The sequence below is a fragment of the Leopardus geoffroyi genome, chromosome C1 (genome assembly GCF_018350155.1).
Source record: "Leopardus geoffroyi isolate Oge1 chromosome C1, O.geoffroyi_Oge1_pat1.0, whole genome shotgun sequence".
In the NCBI taxonomy this organism is placed as follows: Eukaryota; Metazoa; Chordata; class Mammalia; order Carnivora; family Felidae; genus Leopardus; species Leopardus geoffroyi.
The window spans coordinates 149,483,171-149,500,039 of record NC_059328.1 but is presented as its reverse complement, the minus strand read 5'-3'; the positions used below and the strand labels follow the sequence as shown (position 1 = coordinate 149,500,039).

At 38.4% G+C, this 16,869-nt stretch overlaps 1 protein-coding gene across 8 annotated transcripts in view; it reads right to left on the bottom strand.

Annotated features, from left to right (window-relative positions):
- MARCHF7 (membrane associated ring-CH-type finger 7) overlaps positions 1–15,680 on the bottom strand; it is a 59,101-nt gene extending 43,421 nt beyond the window's left edge. For 3 of the 8 annotated variants that reach the window (XR_006712902.1, XR_006712899.1, XR_006712900.1), the window contains exon 1: positions 15,515–15,680. The gene's annotated coding sequence lies outside the window, so the exon portion shown is untranslated. The remainder of the gene's footprint in view (positions 1–15,514) is intronic. The other 5 variants (XR_006712901.1, XM_045479959.1, XM_045479960.1 and 2 more) reach the window with 3 other exon arrangements.
- Between the last annotated feature and the right edge of the window lie 1,189 nt (positions 15,681–16,869).

Sequence of the window (16,869 nt, the reverse complement as noted above, 5' to 3'; positions counted from 1 at the left end):
AAAAAAAGGAACTTGAAGAAAATTTAAGTAAAGGAGATAACTACCGTCCTCAAAGGGATCAAAAGACATCTATTCATTAAATAACAGTCCTTAAGAAAGCAATCAGATGATAATAAAAATCTTGTGTGGCCCATTTAAAATGGGATATGCTTTTTAAAAAATGTGATACATTAATCTAAATTCAATACAACTATTAAGAATAAATTGAGAAATCCTCCTAGAAGTAGAAAATACAACCTTAAATTAAGAGAATTAACCAGGCAAATTACCGTCTGACTTTAACCATGGTGAAAAGAGAAGAAAAATTACCAAATAGGAACCTTTCTATTAATTTAAAGATATAAATCTCCACATTGAAAGAGCTCTAGATTACCCAGCAGGATCAAAGAAAAAAAGACCAACACTAATCACAATTTATCATCTTGAAATTTGAGAACCCGAGAAATGAAGGGAAGACCCCCTACTGGCTTCTTAATTACAACTTTAAAAACGCTTAAGACAATGAAGCAATTGCCTCTAGTACTGAGAAAAAGGTTTAGCCTTGAATTCCAATCTAGCAACTAAGTGTAAGGTGGCGAATAGGACACATTTTCAGACATTCAAGATCTTTAAAACAAGATAAAAAAAAAAAAAAAGAAAAAAGTCAAAGGAAGCTAAATGAAGAACATATCCTAGAAAAATGAGAGTGTAAAGAAACAGACATGGAACCCAGGAAATTTAAGTAAAAGAAACTCCAGACACAGAACACAGGAAACAGTTCCAAAGATATATAGGAAGCACAGGGAACAGCTAATCCAGACGGGAGCAGGATCCCAGATAATGAAAGCAAAGTTCTAAGGGGGGTGGAGGAAATCATAAGGAAACTATTTTGGCATGTGTCAGAGACCATTATAAAATTGGGAGGGGCGCTTGGGTGGCTCTGACTCTTGATTTTGGTTCAGATCATCTCATAGCTCCTGAGATGGAGCTGGGTTGACAGTGCTGAGCTTGCTTGGGGATTCTCTCTCCCCCTTTCCCTTCGTCCCCTACCCCCAAATAAATACATAACTTAAAAAAAAAAATTGGGGAAAAAATGCTGAGCACAAAGAACAAATGGAAAATTAGTTTTCTGTTAGGAAAACAGTTATTTTTCAAAAAAGGGGGTGTTTGGCAAAGTGAACCTTAAAATTTACATAGTTATAATAATGTAAACATAAACTACTGAATCAATAATTTTGCTACAAACATGCTGTGGAATACAGGTGATTGGAGAAGACAAGGGTGAATAGGAAAAATACATATAATAGTGAAAAATTATTAAAGAGTATAAACACATTATTTAGAAATATGAAGATAAATTCTAGAACAGCTAAAAAATTGAGGGTCAGTGCCTTTGGAAAGAGACTGGGAATGAAGGGTGGGGCAAAAGACTTCTCTCCTTTTAAGTAGGATGACCATATTTCCTGGTTTGCCTGGCATGGCCAGAAAAGTCCTAATTTGTGCTCATTATCCCAAGACAACTATTAATAGTCCTTGATTTGTCTCTTAAAAGTGGCCTGGTTTGGATGATAAAGCATACAGTCACCTAACAAATCTTTTCTACCTTCAGTTTTTTATAAACCATTTACATTATACTACACAAATTTTATTAAAGAGGATTATGAATTTGACCTTTAAAGAAGGTTTGCATTAGTAGTAAGAATATCACTGGTTAAATACAGACATTCAAAAACCCATAAATGATTTAACAAGTACCAGATTTATCATTTTATTAAGAAGTCTTAAAAACTACTAAACAAGGGACTATATTTGTGATAAGTATAGACACTAGACACAAATTTTGTTTTAAGAGATACAGGCCTGCAGCCAGTTCTTTAACAATTATGCTTCTTAATCATACCTTATAGTTACTTTGTATTTATACCAATTCTTACTTGCAGACTTACTTGCAGAATGAAACTTAACCTAGTAGGAAATCTGCTCAAAACAAACCTCTCGGGAGAAGGCAAAGAGGCAGAGTCCTCTGAGATATATAATTTATACTGCATAAAACTATTTTTGGCAACTCCTCTACATAAATTGATTGAATTCTGACAATGTAGGTGTTACCAGAAAACTTACATAACTTGGTTGCATAAGATGTAGGTTGAAAGCACAAAAAAACTGTAGAAAAAAATAAAATGTGCAGGTCCTTGGAAGACTTCTACCAGACCACCTACAAAGTATTATGGAGGCATCTTTTCAAGCCTAGATGCTTAGTGTGTGTGCTAGGCACATTAATTAACACTAAACAAAGGTATGCGGTCAGAGGATAACATCGAATATGAACACTGAAATAGTGACTAAGAAGATGTTGTAGACAGGTAGAAAACAAACCACATAAATAACCATATAACTTAAATTGTTGTTAAGTGCTATAAAATAAAGGTGTAAACAAGAATGGACTATCGGAAAAAGGTATTTGAAGCTTTAACCAAAACTTAAAGAGTACAGCACAAGAAAGTTCATGTGTACAATCTTTCTCAGGTTTTTCTAACACTATTATGCCTTTAAATCTAAATTTCTTTAGATTTGATTCCAGAGTTACACAGCTCTCTTTCTGTATGGTAATAAAATAAACGTATCACCAAGGTGTGAGACACCTTTGCACAAGTATAGGACCCTGAAAGCTCTGATGCTGACACACTGAAATTCTTGATAATTTCATCCTCGAACTCCTGTTTTATAAGTGAAGTCAGGAGAGCAGAGCATGAGCGTGAGCTGAAGGGGTATGTAACTATCTGGAATACCTTCCTACTCAAGTTGCATATAGCACTGATGACTACTATGAAACTTCCACAACACAATTTATATTCTCTTTAAGCCCCATGCAAGTCCTAGGCATCACGGGTCTACCCACATTATGTGTTCATGTTCCTTATCACCATATTTGACTAGTAAGCTGAAGCACTGCTAGCTCCAAGGGGCTGATTTTCCATTCTCCAGACTTGGTTTGAATGCAGAAAGAAGGAAACGAGCCACAAAAATCTTTTGATCAATTTGAGAGTTTTACTTTATTGAACTTTTAATTTTTGGAAATCAGAGGTCTCTTAGGTGAAGATTCTCTGGAGCAGATATTTAACTGCTAGTTTACCTAATTAGTTGTGATTTTACCCTGTTAAGTGTACCCTCACCTTGAGGCATTTTAATAATGACTGACATAAGCAACAGGAGTGGAATACAGGTGTTCATATCAACTCCACAATTTATATAGTACGTTCATTTCATAAACCTGTAACTTGTTAGCTACTAGAAACTTTGACTATTTTTTGGTAGATAATATCATTCTGCTAGGTTTCCTAAGAAACTCTCTGAAGAGCTCTTTAAAACAAGTTCATGTTTTCCAGTGACCTGCTGAACATTTTAAAAGATTTTTAGATTAAAAAAAAAATGTGTTCTCTACCTATAAACAGCACAATTCAAATCTATTCTGTGGCAAAAATAATTCCTTACACCTACTCTTAGTTCAGATAAAAAGCCTAAATGAATTCCATGTCATCACCTGACATGCAAAATTCTGTAATTCTGTATCTTGATGTTATCTGCAAATTATCACGATCTCATAATCACATGTTAAATGCAACTGAAAAATTTTCTCACAACTTACACTGGAATACAAACAAATTAAAATTGAATTTTACAATGCTTACCAGCAAGACTTTACTTGGACATCAAGGGTACTCTGGGTAAACCAACAAAGTTAGTCTCTAAAAATACCATAATAAGATCTGTCTAAAGCAAACTCATCATTAATCCACACACCTTCTTTTGTATTTCATTCTACTAGTAATGCACCATTTCCAACCAAACTTTTTTTTAATACCTTAAAAAGAAAAGCCTAAACTCTTTGGCTCAGCATCCAGAACTCTAACCTACTGTTTCCAGTTAATTTCCAATTACTACCTTAAAAAAAATTCCTAGTTTCAGTTCATTCAACTTTTAAAAGTTACTGACTACTGAGGCGCCTGGGTGGCTCAGTCGGTTGAGCGTCTGACTTTGGCTCAGGTCATGATCTCACAGTTTTTGAGTTCAGGCCCAGGTTGGGCTCTGTGCTAACAGCTCAGAGCCTGGAGCCTGCTTCGGATTCTGTGTCTCCTCTCTGCCCCTCCCCTATTTGTGCTCTGTCTCAAAAATAAATGTAAAAAAAGAATTTTTTTTTAAAGTAAGAATACTTTTTTTCCCCCTGAGTACTTTCAATATGCCAGGTGGGGTGCTAAATTCTCAAAATATAAAAAAAAAACCTATCTCCTGAACTCATACTTAAGGGGTACAGGGAGTGAATGGAATAAAAATAAATAAATACATAAATAACTGCAATAAAATACAACTACCAAAAATATACAAAATGCTATGGAAGAGAATCATAAGTTCTTGATAGATTATTCAAAGCAATCTTCCCTCAAAACAATGAAAAATATTAGACTGAAATATAAAGAGCATCCTCTTAAGAGCAATGAAAGGTTGACAAGATAATAAGGAATTACTAGATCAACAATGAAGGGGAAATGGGACTCTAAGAGATATGAAGATACAAAAGCTACTTCTGTCCCTGGGAGCATTTGTAAATTCCCCAAAATTTAAATTTTCATTTTACGACTCTTGTGGAAGAAATCAAAGCCCAGGATATGCACAAGGCATGGTTGTACACATATTAATTTCGCTAGTCTCCCAACTTTTCTCTGCTTATTTTTTAATAAAGTTTATTTATTTGGGGGGAGGGGGCGGGTGGAGAGAGAATCCCAAGCAGGCTCCATGCTATCAGCATGTGCCTGACACAAGGCTGGATGCCACGAACCTTGAGATCATGACCTGACCTGAAATCAAGAGTCTGACACTTAACCAACTGAGATATCCAGGCACCCCTCTGCTTGAATATTGTCAAGAAAAGTCAAACTAATCAAATAAAATTGGGATTAAGTGTCCCCCCACTGCTTCATGGAAAGCCACAAGAGACCATCATTCCAACACCTAACATATCAAGAATGAGCCAGATAATCTATAAAATCATTTTTCTTAAGTCCACCAAAGCTGAGGCTACTAGGCAAACAGACGAATTGAAATACAAAGAATGGTAAGCCCCTCCAAAAGAAATAAAACAAAGGAGGCCATCAAAAAAGCTGGTAACACAATAGCACTGCTAGGAATTTACCCAAGGGATACAGGAGTACTGATGCATAGGGGCACTTGTACCCCAATGTTTATAGCAGCACTCTCAACAATAGCCAAATTATGGAAAGAGCCTAAATGTCCGTCAACTGATGAATGGATAAAGAAATTGTAGTTTATATACACAATGGAGTACTACGTGGCAATGAGAAAGAATGAAATATGGCCCTTTGTAGCAACGTGGGTGGAACTGGAGAGTGTTATGCTAAGTGAAATAAGCCATACAGAGAGGGACAGATACCATATGTTTTCACTCTTATGTGGATCCTGAGAAACTTGGCGGAAACCCATGGGGGAGGGGCAGGAAAAAAAAAAAAAAGAGATTAGAGTGGGAGAGAGCCAAAGCATAAGAGACTCTTAAAAACTGAGAACAAACTGAGGGTTGATGGGGGGTGGGAGGGAGCGGAGGGTGGGTGATGGGTATTGAGGAGGGCACCTTTTGGGATGAGCACTGGGTGTTGTATGGAAACCAATTTGACAATAAATTTCATATATTGAAAAAAAAAAGGCTGGTAACAGCCAAAATTTATCAAATTCTTAAATACACAAAGACAAATATTTGTTAGCGTAAGACACTTTAGTAACTCTGGGAGCCTCAACACAAGGTAAGTCTTTTACACAGGCCTCCACTGAGTGCTCATAACAAAGAATGAGGACAGACAGGAGACTGGAAAGTCTTACTCTCTGCAGCATGACGATGCACGACCTGCCTGTGTTTAAGAAAATACAAGGAGAACTTGAAGAAGCTCGTCCATGCTCCAGATCCTGCAGGAGTACAAGGTGCGAGTGGCTGTTGCTAATAAAGGGTATGAAACCCAGTTCCAGTACAGATTCTAAACTGATACAAGGCTGTGGTCTGTATGTAGCTACTACAGAAAGACTATGAAACCTGCTTGCCCAAGATCCTCCATCAATACAAGGCAGAGATCAGTTGCTTTTGGGGTGGGGTAGGGGAGATGGCAGAGTTTTGCATGCACTCTAGACTCTAGAAGGCAGCAAGAAGGACAGAAATCTGAGGACCAGGCACAGAGAGCTTGTCTAAGATTAGAGAAAAATGTACAGAACTAAGTACACTTCCTTTTGCCCCAAGCTTTGCTCCAAATAAGAAAGGTAGCTTACTGCTGAGAGAGTTGTAACAAATAGAGAGACCCCTTAATGCTAGATGTGCAGGGCCTGAAGGAAGTTGAGGCTAGTGAAAGAAAACTTACATCCTCTAGTATCCAAGGCCTCCCACTAAGAACTATGTAGTGACAGTCTACTACTGGAGTACTCTAAAGGTAAATAAAGTGATAATAAATTTCAAACCTGACCCAACTACAGACTAAACCAACACAACCCATCACACTGTCTGATAAAAGTGGATTATGTCCAATGTCCACATTCAGGCTTAAATATTATTTATTTCAGTCTCTACTTTTCTTTTACTTACAATGTTTGGCATTTAAACAAAAGTTATAAGACACACAAAAATAAAAGGGAAAAAAGAACCCACCGCTAGGAGATAAGAGAGTCGGACAGAACCAGATGAATATGGCTCCAATGCTAGCAAAGTGGAAAACTGATGCATTTAACAGTAAACTAAGCAAAACTAAAAACTAGGGAACTGGAAAATAGGCTAGAAGAAAATTATCAAGCATGAAGCATAGAAAAACAGATGGTGGTAAATATAGAAGAGAGGGCTTCAAAGATACTAAAAGAAGACTAAGGAAGTCTACCATATGTTTAGGTGGAATTACAGAAGGAAAGGACCAGGAGAGAGAAAAAAAAAATTGGAGATACTGGCTGAAAGTGTTGCAAAAGTGACAAAGGATTAGAGTCAGAAAGCCCAGCAAATATCAACTAGAATAATTAGCAATTACATCAATACTCACTGAAAATTATGCTTAAACTGAACATATTATGCTCACTAAAAATTCTGCTTAAAAACAACAAAAACCTGGGGCGCCTGGGTGGCGCAGTCGGTTAAGCGTCCGACTTCAGCCAGGTCACGATCTCGCGGTCCGTGAGTTCGAGCCCCGCGTCGGGCTCTGGGCTGATGGCTCAGAGCCTGGAGCCTGTTTCCGATTCTGTGTCTCCCTCTCTCTCTCTCTGCCCCTCCCCCGTTCATGCTCTGTCTCTCTCTGTCCCAAAAATAAACGTTGAAAAAAAAAAATTAAAAAAACAAAACAAAACAAAAAAAAAAAAACAACAAAAACCTGAAAATGCCATGGGAGCACTGATTGGAAATAAACAAAAGTTCCAGATGAGAAAGACTTCAGAGAAGGGAACGTCTGTCTTGACCTTTGAAGAATAGAAAAAGGAGGATGCATAAAAATGCTAAAGCATGTTGAAGAACTGGAAATAGAACATGATCTGAGTGCCAGAGTGAAAGGGATGGTATGGGAGAGATGAACAGAAAAGGTGCTAAAGGGAATTCATAAAACAGATTATATCCATACTGTAAAGGAAACCTTGTGTTCTCTGCTCAAGAGTTCGTACTTTAACAATACAATGGTTTTCAGGGAGCCTGGATGGCTCAGTGGGTTAATAAGTGTCCGACTTTGGCTCAGGTCATGATCTCCCAGTTCATGGGTTCAAGCCCCACATTAGGCTCTGTGCTATTAGCTTAGAGTCTGGAGTCTGCTACAAATTCTGTCTCCCTCTGTCTCTGCCTGTCCCCTGTGCACATACACGTGCTCTCTCTCAAAAATAAACATTAAAAAAAAAATGATAGTTTTGAAGCTTTTACCACTAGTAATTTGTATACTATTTTTCTCTTAGGATCCCATAAATTATGTTCCTGACAAACAGAACTTTCAAAGATGAAAAAATTAGTAACCCAACAAAACTTTGTCTAGTTTTGCCTAGTCTAAGAATAAATTCATAAACATCTTCCTGTATTTCTTATAACACTGAAAGTAATTAATTTTAATACCTTTGTGGAATAAGGGAGCACAATCTAATGCTATGGACTACAGGCTTGGAAGCTACTGAAGATTTTGAAATACCATCAGCCAAAAACAAACACCCCCCCCCCCCAACAAGTTTCTCCCCATTTAAGGAGAAGTTACCAGAAAGAAACACACTGGCTCCAAGGCAAATTAAAGATGATCCAAAAGTAAATGGATAGAAGGCATATTCAATACATCAAATAGAAAAGAATTCTATGGGGGGAGGGGTGAGAGAGATTATTCAGAATGATGAAAAACAAACATATTTTTCTTTTTTGGCAGGGAGCTGGGAGTGGTATACAAAAAAAAAAAAAAACAAAAAACAAAAAACAAAAAAAAACCCAAGCCGAGTTTTAAAGAAATGAGTAGCCTGAAATATATGGAAGAGATCTAGAAGCACATTGGAAATAGTTTTGAAAAAACAGGACAGCAGCCTGGGGTGATAAGAGATTTTAAATCACTTACACACTGGTCTACTTACTTTTCCTCATACACATAGGCTATCTCCCTGCCCTTTGATTTCACTGTACCTTCTATATGGTAAGCCTAAGTGCTTGCCTCCACTAATTATGTCTAATAAGTAGAATTTGGGGCACTATGAAAAAGTAAACTGAAAAGCTTCAGGCAGTATAGGAAAACACTTAAGACCAAAGGAGTCCTACCTATTACCCTACTTAACATAAAGTTTTCTTTGAGCACTACCACAAATTGTTTACCAAGTAAGTAGGGCTTGGATTTTTGGTTACCAAAGTTGGAAAACTTACTAATTCCTAAGATCAGAGAAATGATAGCATAATGTTATAGTTTTTCACTGATTCTGCCTATAAAGGGATCTCTTAAATAGCATGTATTCTTTGTCACCACTCTTAAGATTATGTTAACAGTCTGTTCAGGATCTGTCAAAAATCACCAAGTAGTCAAAAACCAAATAACCAGACTAACATAAAGGCCCCAGCCTGATCTATATTAACAACGTACAGCCCACACCTAAGACTTTTCCTTTCAGAAATCAAGATTAAGATACTAATTAAGATAGAAATAAATAGGAACCTGAGGCTAAGCACAATAAATTAAGCATTGCCCAATTTTTAGTATAAAAGCCAATTTCTAACTGTTTGCAGAAATATGGTAGTTAAGGGGCCTCTGGGTGGCTCAGTTGGTTAAGTATCTGACTCTTAATTTCGGCTCAGGTCACGATCTCATGGATTGTGAGTTTGAGCCCATATTTGAGCTCCAGATTCTGTCTCACTCTATGCTTCCACCCCCAACTCGCGCTCTCTCTCAAGAAATAAAAACATTAAAAAAAAAAAAAAAAAAAAGTTAAGAATGCAAGCTATGAGGTCTGTCCTTGGTGCGACTCTAAGCTTAATTTCTCTAATGTTTAATTCTTTATCTACAAAATGGGGATAATAATAGTACCAACTTCAAAGGCATATGGTGAACTTTGCTGGACATAATATGTATTCAGCAAATACTCCCTATTATTGAGCAATGCCATCGTCTTTAAAAGATTTTCATACAGCTTTGTAGACATTCTGTTGGCTATTTCATTACTTGAACTTTGTTTTTAACACAGTAAGACTTTTAGTGTCATGCAGATTTATTACAGGAGGATAATTGCTACAGGATAAAGAAATACACTTTGCCCACTGGAGTATGTACATAAATATTGGGAAAAATAAGTATTAACATTTTTTCCTGTTATCTCTAACTGGGTTTTGTTTTCTTTATATTTAGTTTTCGAAATTTCTTTAATGTACTCGCTATTCCTTTTATAATTATGGGAAGCAATTATTTAAAAATGAAAGACATGTTTCTTTTTTAAATATAATAAACTCTAGAGAACTCCTAAGAATAATTCCTTAAATTGCAGCACTACTGGTCTACCCTCTTTAGTATCTACAGACCACAAAAGAAAATAAAAAACAAATTAAAGTACTATTCTAGTAATTACTAAGTAGAAAATAAGGTTAAAATCACTTCACAAAACATTTAGAACACCTGAGTATGCTTTAAAATTTTTACTATAAAAAATTTCAAACATATACTAGAGACAATAAACTTCCACATAGCAATCAACAGTCTCCAATAATTATCAACATCTGACCTATCTTATAGTCTGTTTTACCACCCTCTATTTCTTTAACATTTTATCTTTAAGTAATCTCTGCACCCAACATAGGGCTTGAACTCATAATCCCAAGATCAAGAGTCCCATGGTCTACGCTCTACCCACTCAATCAGCCAGGCACCCCACCATTCTCTATTTTAAAGCAAATCCCAATCAAGGTATCTATGAGTGCCTATTCTTTTTTTTTTTTTAATTTTTTTTTTTCAACGTTTATTTATTTTTGGGACAGAGAGAGACAGAGCATGAACGGGGGAGGGGCAGAGAGAGAGGGAGACACAGAATCGGAAACAGGCTCCAGGCTCTGAGCCATCAGCCCAGAGCCTGACGCGGGGCTCGATCTCACGGACCGCGAGATCGTGACCTGGCTGAAGTCGGACGGTTAACCGACTGCGCCACCCAGGCGCCCCAAGAGTGCCTATTCTTAAACTGTTCTAAGCAACCTGTGGTAAATTACAAAACATGGCTCTAAATCCCTCCAAGTATGCATACCTCCTTGCATTATCATGTTGCCTGTCTGCCCAGAAGAGGCAGACTCTTATTTTCCACATCCCTTGAATATGCGCTAGTCTTGCGAGACTTACTTTAAGAAAATGTAGTGTAAGTGACATCATATGATTTGCAAAGCTGTAAGCCTTACAACTTCCTCTCTCTCTCTCTCTCTCTCTCTCTCGGAATGCTGTCTTGAGACCCCCATGTCATTAAGATGACGACATGGAGCAGAGCCTACATGTTAACTGATACCAACTGTCAGAAATATGAGTGACACCATCTTGGACCTTCCAGTCTGAGAAATCCTACAGCTAAATACTGGTATGTAAGTGAACCCTAGCAAAACCAGAACTGCCCAACAGGCACATAGGGCTGTAAAACAGTAAACAGTAATTTTAATCCACTAGGTTTTGAGGTCGTTTGCTATGCAGCAACAGAGTAAAGCTTCACAATTCATCCTAATTTCTATTTTGCTATAATTATCATTATGTACACAGTTTCTATGAAAAATCTGATTCTATTACAGGGTCTAATTTAGAATTTGTCTTAAATATCTAGGGGAATTGAAGTTAGTGAATTATCAAGAGCACAGTATTACTACACAATAAATTCATGGCATGAAGGCCAAAGTTATCACACAAAATACCAATGTATTTCAATAGCCAGTAGTCTCACAGAATTGCATAGTTATAATTCCATTATTTACATCTATTTGGTATAGTCTTTTAATCAATCTGCTTCTGGGGAAAAAATAATTTTTTTTTGTAAGTGGGAAATCCTAGTGTTTTATGGGTTCTAGTGAACATGGAAATGTGGAAGCTATTTCATTCACACTGGGTGGTCACATCAGAAAGCAGAGAACTCTTTGGGTCTTTAAAAAACAAAACAAAAAAAACTGCCTCTGGGTTTGTAGCTGACAGATACTTAAGACACAAACATACCCACGTCTTAAAAAATAATCAGAAAAAGGTTTACATCTTCACGAGAAAACGACTATAGTCTATATACTACCTTATGAAATAATCTGTTTTCCTTTAAAGTATGTATTTAATCTGCTGGGGTACCTAGGTGGCTCAATCGATAAAGCATCCGACTTCAGCTTACGTCATGATCTCATGGTTCTTGGGTTCCAGCCCTGCATGAGGCTCCATGCTGACAGCTCAGAGCCTGGAGCCTACTTCAGATTCTGTGTCTCTCTCTCTCTCTTTGCCCCTCTCCCACTCATATTTTTTTTCTCTCTCTCTCAAAAATAAACATTAAGAAAAAAATTAAAAGGTAAATATCAAGTTTCAATCTTTAGAGTGGCCACCATTTTAGTTAGTTTTTTTTTTTTTTTTCTGGAAGGTGAGAGACACATTATACTAAAGTGCAATAATAATAGAAAGATGAGAACCTAGCTTTTAAAGTTCAGAAGTTGCCCTCTTTTAAAACTGTTGACAAAACTGGGTGGAGAACAGTAGGTGATTTCAAAACCAGGTATTCAACTTATGTAGTCTAACTGGTAGAGCCACAGAGAAATATACTTGAGAGCAAGAAAAACCAGCTTTGATCGATCGCATGACTTCAGACCAGAAAAGTTAAGATCAATGAAAATTAAACCACAGCCAACTCTCAAATTATAATTTTATCCCTTGCCCTTGGGTTCATCTTACTATCAGCAACTTTTTAAAGACAGTATTTCTATAAAATAATGATTTGTGAGGAGATAAATTATTTCACTATAACAGAATTTTGCTTTAGTGAATTCAATAGATCTTACAAGTAATTCAAAATCTTACTCATTTCACATTGTAATCCTAATGGGATCAGTTGTTAATCTGTTATTTAGGAGTTAAAAGTTAATTAGTTAAGTTTAATTTGCTGGTTAAAAATAAGGTTTGATGCAAACATTTCACTGCCTTCCACTTAAGCATTTCCCACTGTTCTTTATTACTGACAATTATCTGCAGTAACAGAAAGATGCTGTCAGTAAGGCAATCTTAAAAATTACTTTTATTGGTCTTAGGGACATAATAGCTCTCCATTTCCAAAGACACAGAGCACTTTCTCAAACAGTAGAGGTTTTTCAAGTCATCTTCCATTCAATTTGTTGTAGCTATGGGAACAAACTGTCCATTCCTAAAACAAAACGGGATACCATGACTTTGCAGTTTCCTTATCAAACTCCTATAGTCTTCTCCACATCTCAGTTCAAGCAATACTTTCTGTACAAATTTCCCCAAAGATTAAGCACCCCTCTTCTATCCTCCCACAGTACTACTATGTACCTACACTAAGATAATAGCAGTAGTTGTTTATACATTAGTCTCATGACTAAACTGTGAGTTGTAGAGGGCAGATGAGGTGTCCAGCTCATTCTCGTAATGTGAAGCCCTGGTCTAGTAGCTGGAATACAGTAAGTTTTGATAATTTTGATAATTTTGATAAATTTGATAATTTTGCACTACCATTTTCCTAAAACATAGTATTAAAATGTGGGCAACTCTTGAACATAAGCCAGATGAAGAGTTGTGTAAAATGGATATAGAGCTCATTAAAGATTGGCTGCATGTGAGCCACGGATGAGGTCTCACTTGATTACCTGACATCTTCATGTAGAACATATGTGCATGTCTATATAAGGAAATCTTCGTACTTTATCTTGGAAAATAAGCACTCTTACCAGCATAGCAGAAAAAGTAATCACTTGTATTTAAGTAGGAATTTTTAATCATTCTTATTCAAGACATCTGACCCTGTGTGCAACTTTGAGAAAAGCCAAGACTATGCATATCCACAGGCTGACATCTGAGGCATCATTTAAAGCAAAGGAAAAGCTGTAAAAAGTTCTTATCTAAAAACACTTGCAGCCATTTGCAACTACATGGATGGAACTAGAGGGTATTATGCTAAGCGAAATTAGAGAAAGACAAATACATGACTTCACTCATATGAGGACTTTAAGACACAGAACAGATGAACATAAGGGAAGAGAAGCAAAAATAATATAAAAACAGGAGGGGGACAAAACAGAAGAGACTCAAATATGGAGAACAGAGGGTTGCTGGAGGGGATGAGCTAAATGGGTAAGAGGCACTAAGGAATCTACTCCTGAAATCACTGTTGCACTATATGCTAATTTGGATGTAAATTAAAAAAATAAAAACATTTGTATTATAGAATTTATATAAATACAGGTTACTGGGGGGAAGGAGAAATTACAGGCAGAGTAATATTTTAAGGTTATTCTGACTGGAATATAAACTGGACTTGTATCAATTCCAATTGCTTTTATATACATTAAAAATTCACTTTGAGAGTATTATGTCCCCTAGGTGTTGACTACTACAGGCGACCTCATCCACTTTGGTCCTCACATCAACTCTAGGAAAACTGCTGTTTTTAAGGAAATCTGAAGAGATTTAAAATCAGCAAAATAAGACTCAAATCCAGGTCTTCTGACTCTAAATGCCTCATACACCACAACTGTTTCACAAAAGGTTGTAGACCTGTAAAGGATATACTGACCTCATTTCTGAAACAAAATCTTTATCTTCACCAAAAAAATCTCGTTACACTTTTTGTCTGCCTTGTTAACAACATACTGTTTGGTTTTTAAAACAAAAATTCATTTTTAACCTTACCTCTTAGTTGTAAACAGAAAGGGAGTAAGGGGAGGTTTAAGTAAAAATAAAAATCCTACAAAAAAAACAAACAAAAGACACCTTAGTAAATTCAATTTCACTTTGGCACATTTACTCTCAATAGTGCCAAACGACACTAGTGAGGAATCCATCACCGGGATAGATTTCCCCCGTATATTACTATCTATGTGTGTACGTACGAAAGAAAATAATTGTAGTATTTTATGGTGCGTGTTTGTACATGTTCATCTTCACTACGCAGTTCCATCAAAATGAGGGAATATTCTACAAATCGTGCCTTCCATATTTTTACTTCTACCAACAGGTTCGTTGTTTTTTTGTTTTTTTTTTTTAATTTTTTTTTAATGTTTATTTATCTTTGAGACAGAGAGAGACAGAGCACGAACGGGGTTGGGTCAGAGACGGAGGGAGACACAGAATCTGAAGCAGGTTCCAGTCTCTGAACTGTCAGCACAACCCGACGCGGGGCTCGAACCCACGGACCGCGAGATCATGACCTGAGCCGAAATCGTAAGCCCAACCGACTGAGCCACCCAGGCGCCCCAGGTTCGTTTTTTATACATACCACCAACTATTTCAACTCGAAGAACATACAAATTTATCACAACACAAAGCAACTCTCAAAAGTATCACGATATTCAAGAAATAGGGCGATCAACGAGCAAAGCGCCACCGCAACTTAAGGTGCTTAGCAAAGTCCCTTCGAGACCGGGTTGGCAGAGGCCCAAACTTCCCCGCCTTCCACACCGCGCTCCTTAAATACTTCACTCGTGACACGCCCCGCCCGCAGGGTTCTGGAGGACCCTCCTTACCCCGAGTCAAGAGCAGGCCTCCAAAGGCCAAGATAGGGCCGAAACCCCCAGCCCTTGCTAACAACACGTCCTTAAGGAAGACGTACAATCTGCCCCTCCACCCGTCACAAACTCCACCACGAGATGAAAGACCACTGGCAGAGGCCTGCGCCCAGTCTCCCTTCGTACCCGTGACTCCGTATCACGATCCTCCGCCCCAAGTAAAGACGGAGGAAGCAGCCTCCGCGTCCCCAAGCCTGTACTTCGTTTTCTCCCCTCCCCCACGCGGCCTAGGTTAGAACCAACTCCCAGAGAGAGAAAAGCCCGTGCGCCGCAGCTTATTACCCCTGCTCCCGAGCTGGCAACGAATAAGGCGCGTCCCTCTCGCAACGACCGCAACACTGCCTTCCTCCTCGGAGTTCTAGGCCTCTAACTGAGGCAAAGCAGTCCGCAGAGAAGCACAATGGCGACCGCCCCTCTCTCAGATCCGGCGCAGAACCGGCCGCCACCGTTAAAAGCCCCTCCCTTCTCTTCCCCCCACTTCACGGACTCCGCCGACATCTCGCGAGAGGGGCGGCGCTGCCGGGGACCCGAGAGCTGCGGGCGGGCTCGACGTACCCTACCGCGGGGTGGTGCTCTGACTGCGGCAACCGTTGAAGGGCTGCCCCCAGGGAGGCAGCAAGGCGCCACCGGTAAGCAGCTGCGGCTGGTGGGCCGGCGGGCTGGCGGCTGGGCCGGCAAGGGTGCGGACGCCGGGAGAGGGGTGCTGGAGGCCCAGCCCTAGTTGGCCGCCTCGCTTACTTGGCTAGAGGCTCTAATTCAGCCTTGCCGGCCCCGGCGCCCGAGTCCACGCCATCGGCTCTTGCCGCCTCTGGCAAACCAGTTGGACCCACTGCTCGAAATACCGCCCAGTTCCTTTTTTTTTTTTTTTTTTTTTTTTTGGCGCTTGGTAAGTGGCGCAGTGAATGTTTATTGACTTGAACCAAGCACTGCCTCTCCCGACCTCCCCTCCTCCCACTCTCTGCCGGTCCTGCCCGTGGTCTGAGAGCCCTCACCTTTCAGGGTAGGAGCCAGTTGCCCAGGACCGTTTCTTGCTGGTGGTCATTCAGCCTTGGTGGTGGTGTACTTTTACAGTCGTGTCTCTTAAAATCGTGATACTGATCTTTGATAGTGTAGCTATAGATTTTGCAGTAAAAATTCACTTGGAGGAAAATTTTAAGGTAAATGGTCCTGTGAAAATTAGGCGAAACATTTAAAAACCCTGTAAATGTGGTAAGCTTAGTATGTAAATGATTAGTAAAAAATAAAAAGGAGTAAGAGAAAACTGCAATTGATGTGGATTTAGATTACATTACCTGGATTCAGGTGATATTGTACTTATTTTGAATAATGTATCAAACATAAAAGTTCTTTAACGGTAAAGATAAGTTACTGAGACTTGTAGACTTACTCAACGGCATGTGTTAAAGTGACTGTTTTATTAGGTTTTAAGCGATGCATTGTATTCAAATAATTCCAATACATGAAGTATGAGGTTTCTATGAATATCTTTGTCATTTCATCTGAAGGGAATGCACTATCACTTCTCATCCCCATTTCACTCTGGGAGACTAACAGACTATCCATGCTTCATTCACTATTATAAATTGTAAAATATTGTAAATTTTAAAGATTCAAAGTTTATTATTTAAAATTGTCAT